Below are 6,116 nucleotides of genomic sequence, written 5' to 3'. Positions count from 1 at the left end.
TCTCAAGCTAGATGCTGGGAAGATACCAGGTATTGGTTTTACGTACTCACATAATGGTTTGTGAATGAGTTCAGTGTTGAAAGAGAGATGTGTCAGTGAACTAACCAGTAAAGTAAAAATTTTGTAAATAGTTCTGTTAGTATACTGGTATCTAGTGATCTCTGGTCCTTGGTTCCTGGGATTTCCAGATTCACAAAGATTATTTATTTGAATAAATGCTTTTCTAAAGACAATGTGGTGGGTAATGAAAACCCAATACTTACTTTGTTACTGGTGGCCCTAGTGTTTATATTTTATACCATGTTTTCAGTCTATACCATTTCTGTGAGACCATTTATTACAATCGGAATTCTTAAAAAGTATATTTGGCTACAATACATTCAGGATGAGGATCATGATACCATTATTTTACAGGATATATTGGATTAAAACACATTGGTCTTGGTAATTATCAAGTCTTCTTATGAGCTATGAAACTTGAGATGCCTTAGATTACAATTAATCACTACTGGTCACTACTGAATAGAATCTAAGTCTGAAGCATCCTGCTTGGATTCTTCATTTTTATTCCATGGCAGCATTCACTGAGGGCTGTACCATTGGGTGAACCATCGAAGCTGTTAGAACAAAGACACTCACAAAGTCATTAGATTATATTTTTCTCTTATGTGCCTGTCCAGAAGTAGGCAGTGCAAAATGGGTATATTAATTCTGTTATATATAACACACAGCTTCTATCTCAGTCCGTGTTGGCTACAGGGACTCTCCCACAGACATTAGGAAGGAAAAAATAGGAAGTGGAGGACACATCCCTTCCAGTTAAGGGTAAAATCTAGAGGTTATACACACCACTTCTGGCTCATTTGTCATGAGTCAGAACTTAGTCACAGTGCCACACCTAGTTGCAAGGAAAGCCAAGAATTGTCATCGATAGTTGGAAGGCCTTGAACCCAGTGAAAATCTGTGTGGGGGATTTTAATACCAGAAAGAAGACGTGAATATTGGTGAATGGCTAGTTATCTTTGCTACAATTGCTCACCTGAGATTATAGGTTGGTTTTCTCCATATCAGAGCTGCTTTGTGAGTGAACTCTACTGTGCCTCCTGTGCCAAAAGTGAAGCTCCTTGAGGAGGTGAGTAAGGGGAGTGTGTTCAACTAACTTCCTGGTAAGCAGATCAGAGAATAATGGAATCTCAGTGTTGAAAGGACTGTCAGTCATCGTCTCGTTCAACCACTCACCTGAAAATCTCAACTTTCTTTTAGACTTGCCCAATTTTACGTGTGAAAACCGAAGACTTACCCAGAGTCACAGAAAGAGTGGTGACAATCAGGACTAGGATCCAGAGAACATGGTAAGTTTTATTTTCCTTTGACTGCTCCTGGAAGAACCCTTTTGAGCTCTGTTTCTATCACGCTGTGATCTGAGAAGAGATATTTGTGTTAGTTATAAGCTATAACAATCTGTGTATTTTTAGAATTCTATTAAGTGCCATAGAATCACTGAGCTGCTATATTGAATCGTAAGGCCCCCTTTTAGTTATTGAAACAGTGGAGTCTTGTTAGAACACAGTTCATGATTACACATATTTGGATGCCTATGCAAGTTGGTGAAAAGGGTATTGAAGTGGAATTCAAATGACATGACCTAGTCTCAGCCATCTACTATCTATATGATTCCAGGAAATCACTTAACTTCTTGGAGACCTGATTTATTTTTAAAATAAGAAATTAGACTAGACAGTAAACTACTTAGCTGTTGGCATAAGATAGGTTTCAAGTAATCAGAATCGATGCCATTCTTAAAAAATTTATCTGGGGGAGCTGGTGCATTCTGGAAGAAGGTCACCCAACTTGTCGGCTGATGAGTTTTCTCTTGAAACTGAATTGCACACAGTAAAAAGCTGCCGTATTAGCCTACATCATTAGTGCTCATCCTCACCTGTGGTACTTACATGATAGAAGGACACACTGAAGCTTCCGTCTGATAACTAGATGTTACTCTTCAACCTCAAGGTTCAGATGAATATCAGAAAAAGCAATAAATCTTGGTAAGACTGTTCTGGGACAATGAGCTAGTATTGTGTATTTAGAAAACCCAGAGTTTCCCAGGTCCCCTGTAAAATAAATTATAAAACAACGTAGAGACTGGCTTCTAAGATGGCAAAGAATCCATTTGGCAGTTTGTAGAGCTCAATTCAAAAGGCTGTCACATTTCATTACATTGGACCTCTGCTCCAAAAAGATGACAATTGTGAGCTAGCAAGTGAGCCTGAATATACTCTTTAGTAAGGTCTAGAGATAAATGTTGCAGTGAGAGCAGTTAGAATGAATTGGACAGAATAATTTTAAATTATGGCCTTGAAATTCCCACTTTACTCATAGGAATGAGATAAGGTAAAACACTGCAGTTAATGGAACATGAGCCACAGATTTTGAAAAAGACAAAAGGAGGGGAGTGTATTGCTCTTACATGAAATGAACAATTTTCTTCAGTCTCAATGCTGACAATGTGATACTGTGTCAAAGAAGAAAGTGATAGGAGAGGCAGCCTTAGATCAAAACAAAGAATAAAGGGAAAGGAAACAATGGCTCTTATCAGTTCCAAAGGTGAGTTCACCTTCCTGGCTTTTAACTGTCTTATTCATTGACATGGCTCCATGAGAACAAAATTAAACCTGTTCTCTCTTCTCTGCATGTGTGTGTGCATGCCTTTTAATCATTCGTAAACGGTGTTTCCTCCTAGGATTTTTTCCTGGCTCCTGAAAAAGCAGCGTTTCTCTTCCAAATGCATGAACATGGAACTATCATCACAATCTCGCCTTATTTACACGAGAGTGTGGAAAACAGACACATGAAGCACCCTGGCTGTTTGGAACTGAAAACAAGTGTTCTTCTATGACAGGAAAGCACTAAAGGTCAAATGACTCTCAGAGCTGGGGCAGGCACTCTGATCTCAGAGTCCCACAGAGAGGGCGGCGTTCCGGGACGTGGGGCCCTTGTCATGGCAGCTCTTCTTCCCGTCTTCCTAGCAACCTTCACACCACCCCTCCCCCACTTCCCAAGGCTCTTACCAGGCCTGTGCTTCTGTGGCCTGTGGAAGAAGTGGAAGCTTTTGTAGTCGACAAGAGAGAAGGAGGTGATGTTCCATCATGAGCTCTGGCAGCACTTTACTTAGCTTTCTTTTGGGACACCTAGAAAATGGCCACTCGGAAAAATCCTCCCCTAAGAGGGCTGATTTTCTGAGACTTTTTTTGCTCTGGGCCAGATAAAAAGAACTGGAAAAAGAAGACAGGCCTTCTGCTATTATGTAACCAGGGTGTCTGGCCTTGTTCATATCCTGGCTTCCTGAGGGACGTCACTTCCTTTCCCAATATCCTTTGGATGTACTGGTAGATATGTGGGGTCTTGTGTTTCCCTTGCAATTCTTTTGGGATGAAATGATCTTCTTTCTTACTGTCTCCTTCCTGTCCCTCCTTCTTTTCCTTCCTTCCTTCCTTCCTTCCTTCCTTCCTTCCTTCCTTCCTTCTTTCCTTCCTTCCTATGCATTTTTCTGTCAGATTTTCCTTTGTCTTTTTCCTGAACATGCCACCAGGAGAAAGTCATGATTGTCTTGTTGAGTTCCTTCTGCATTTTGGAACAGTCTTGGGAAGATGTGTTTTTATGAAGCAACTCAGGAACTTGAGCTATCTGCAATGACCTCTCCCCCCTCCTCTGGAGTAGACCTTCACTTCCATAATCAGGATGGCTTTGGATCCTTTTCCCAGATCACTCTGTTACATGATTCTATACTACATGTGATCCATTTTGCTAGGAATGAACTGATATTATTATTATTATTATTATTATTATTATTAATGTTTATTTATTTCTGAGAGACAGACAGAGAGAGACAGAGAGGGACAGAGCATGAGCAGGGGAGGGGCAGAGAGAGAGGGAGACACAAAATGTGAAGCAGGCTCCAGGCTCTGAGCTGTCAGCACAGAGCCCAACGCGGGGCTCGAACTTGTGAACTGTGAGATCATGACCTGAGTCAAAGTTGGATGCCCAACCATCCAATATTATTAACTTGACCTTTAGGTGGTAGGGTAACAATTCTGTAGGATAATGAGGAGAGGCTTTTAGAACATGCACAATGTAGTAGAGGGGTAGAAAGAAAGAGAGCTTTGGGATTATTCCACCCTATGTTCAAATCCCAAGTTTGTCACCTGTGTGACAGCAAGAAGGTCACTATAACTTTTCTGAACATCAGTTTCCATACCCGAAGAATCGAAGCAATAATATTGCTAACATTATGGGATTATTGAAGGCCAAAGTCTTGACTTCAGAAGATGCCTAATGAATGTAAACACCTCAATTTTCTTGCTGATAATAGAAGAGCAGACCCTCCTAGTTCTCTTGTAAACATTTTTCCTATTGACTGGACCTACCACTTACTGAGGGCTTACTTTTTGCCAGATCCTCTTCTTAGCATTTTGTGTCAGTTAATCTTCATTACAATCTCACGACCTAGAGATACTTTGAATTGACCTGTGAAAAGCTGTGACTTTCAAGGGGCTAAATGAGTCACTTGAGGACACCCAACTGGGAAGCAGCTCAACAGTAGAGCTGGATTCAGCTTCCGCCTGTCAGGCTCGTTCCAGAACCCTCACGTTGAACTACCATGCACACTGCCTTCCAGTAGTGTATATATGGGGCAAGCATTTCCTTTGGTATTTCCAAAGCAGGAAGTCCAATGGGATAGCCAGACCTTTCACAGAGACATGAGAATTAAAATAACTCGGCTGTGATCAATGGGAAGAGGTGTTTCACTGAGACCTGCTGTTGAAGTAATCAAGGACTCATTACTCGAAGAAATTGTTTTCAGCTTGGATTCACTTTTTGCTGCCGGGTCTGGGCTCGTCATCATGGACAGAAGGCGTACTTGTTAATGCTGGTGTGTTAAAGTTGAACAGTGCCCGGAGCCAGGCACCTGCAGCAATTTCTCAATGTATTAAAGCCTTGAGGCAGGTCTATGAAAGGTGGTAATAGGCACATCTTGGAAAAGACTGTTTTTTCGCAGATTGAACAAAGGTTTGGACACTAAAAGCCACTTTCTTTTTTTAAAACTGTAAGATCTAATAATATTTATAAGAAAAATAAAAATGTCATTCTGGCGGGGGGCGCGGGGTGGTTAAATCCTTTTCCTAAACTTTCTCTGCTAGTGCATTTCTTACCCCAACATATGAGCTGATGAAACACAAGGTGTGTACCTAGTAGTTGCTGGCATGTTTCAGTAACACAGTATATGCTAAAAGATCTGATTTCAGAACTACCACCTACATGGGTAAAAGCAACAGCAATGATCTGTAGGCAGCGGTTTAATATGGTTCTTAAGGCAGATTGCCGAAATTCAAGGGGAGTCCAGCCAGCTTCCCCACTGTGCCCCATAGTCTGAATTCTCTTCTCTAAATTTTCTTTCCCAGGTTCCCCCAGAACTTCTGTGGGAAGATGGAGATGAATTTCTATGTGGTGTACGTATGAATGTCGTGTATGATGTGGTGTGGATACGTGTGGAGTGCACGTTTGCAAGTGTTTGGGGTGTGCATATGTGTGTCGTGTGTGTGAATGTGTGTTGTGTGGTGGGGTGTGTGTTACGCATGTGGCATGTAGTTATGAGTGTGGTGTGTATATGTATGTGGTATGTGTATGTATGTCATGACTGTATATGTGGTTTGCGTTTGCGTGTTGTATTCATATGCGGTATGTGTGTGGTATTTATGTATTTGTGTGTACCATATGGGCATGTGGTATGTGTGTGTAAAATGTATTTGTGTACAGGGTGTATATGCTTGTGATGTGTATATATGCATATCTGCATATGAGGTTTGTGTGTGCGCTTGCGTTGTATGGTTGTGTGTGATGTGTCTGTGTGCGTGGAGGTGTGTTTATATAGGGTGTACAGGTGTATAAATTTAAGTGCACATTTAATTGTGTGCATATGTGTGTGGTAAATTTGTATGTGGTGTACGTATGCTTGTCGTATGGGGCGTGAATGTGAGATGCACTTGTAAGAGGTAGGGGGGTATGTCTTTGTTTGTTCTGGATGTGCACATGTGTGTTATGTGTGTACATGTGTG

At 41.2% G+C, this 6,116-nt stretch overlaps 1 long non-coding RNA gene across 1 annotated transcript; it reads right to left on the bottom strand.

Annotated features, from left to right (window-relative positions):
* Positions 1-287: 287 nt before the first annotated feature.
* On the bottom strand, positions 288-1,367 carry LOC122223701. The gene is made up of 3 exons (XR_006204405.1): positions 1,301-1,367; positions 1,040-1,163; positions 288-617 (listed from the first exon to the last, which is right to left on the bottom strand). It is a non-coding gene; the product is annotated as an uncharacterized LOC122223701 (long non-coding RNA).
* Between the last annotated feature and the right edge of the window lie 4,749 nt (positions 1,368-6,116).

The sequence above is a fragment of the Panthera leo genome, chromosome B4 (genome assembly GCF_018350215.1).
Source record: "Panthera leo isolate Ple1 chromosome B4, P.leo_Ple1_pat1.1, whole genome shotgun sequence".
Taxonomy (NCBI): Eukaryota; Metazoa; Chordata; class Mammalia; order Carnivora; family Felidae; genus Panthera; species Panthera leo.
The sequence above is the reverse complement of the archived record's forward strand: the minus strand, read 5'-3'. Positions and strand labels throughout refer to the sequence as shown.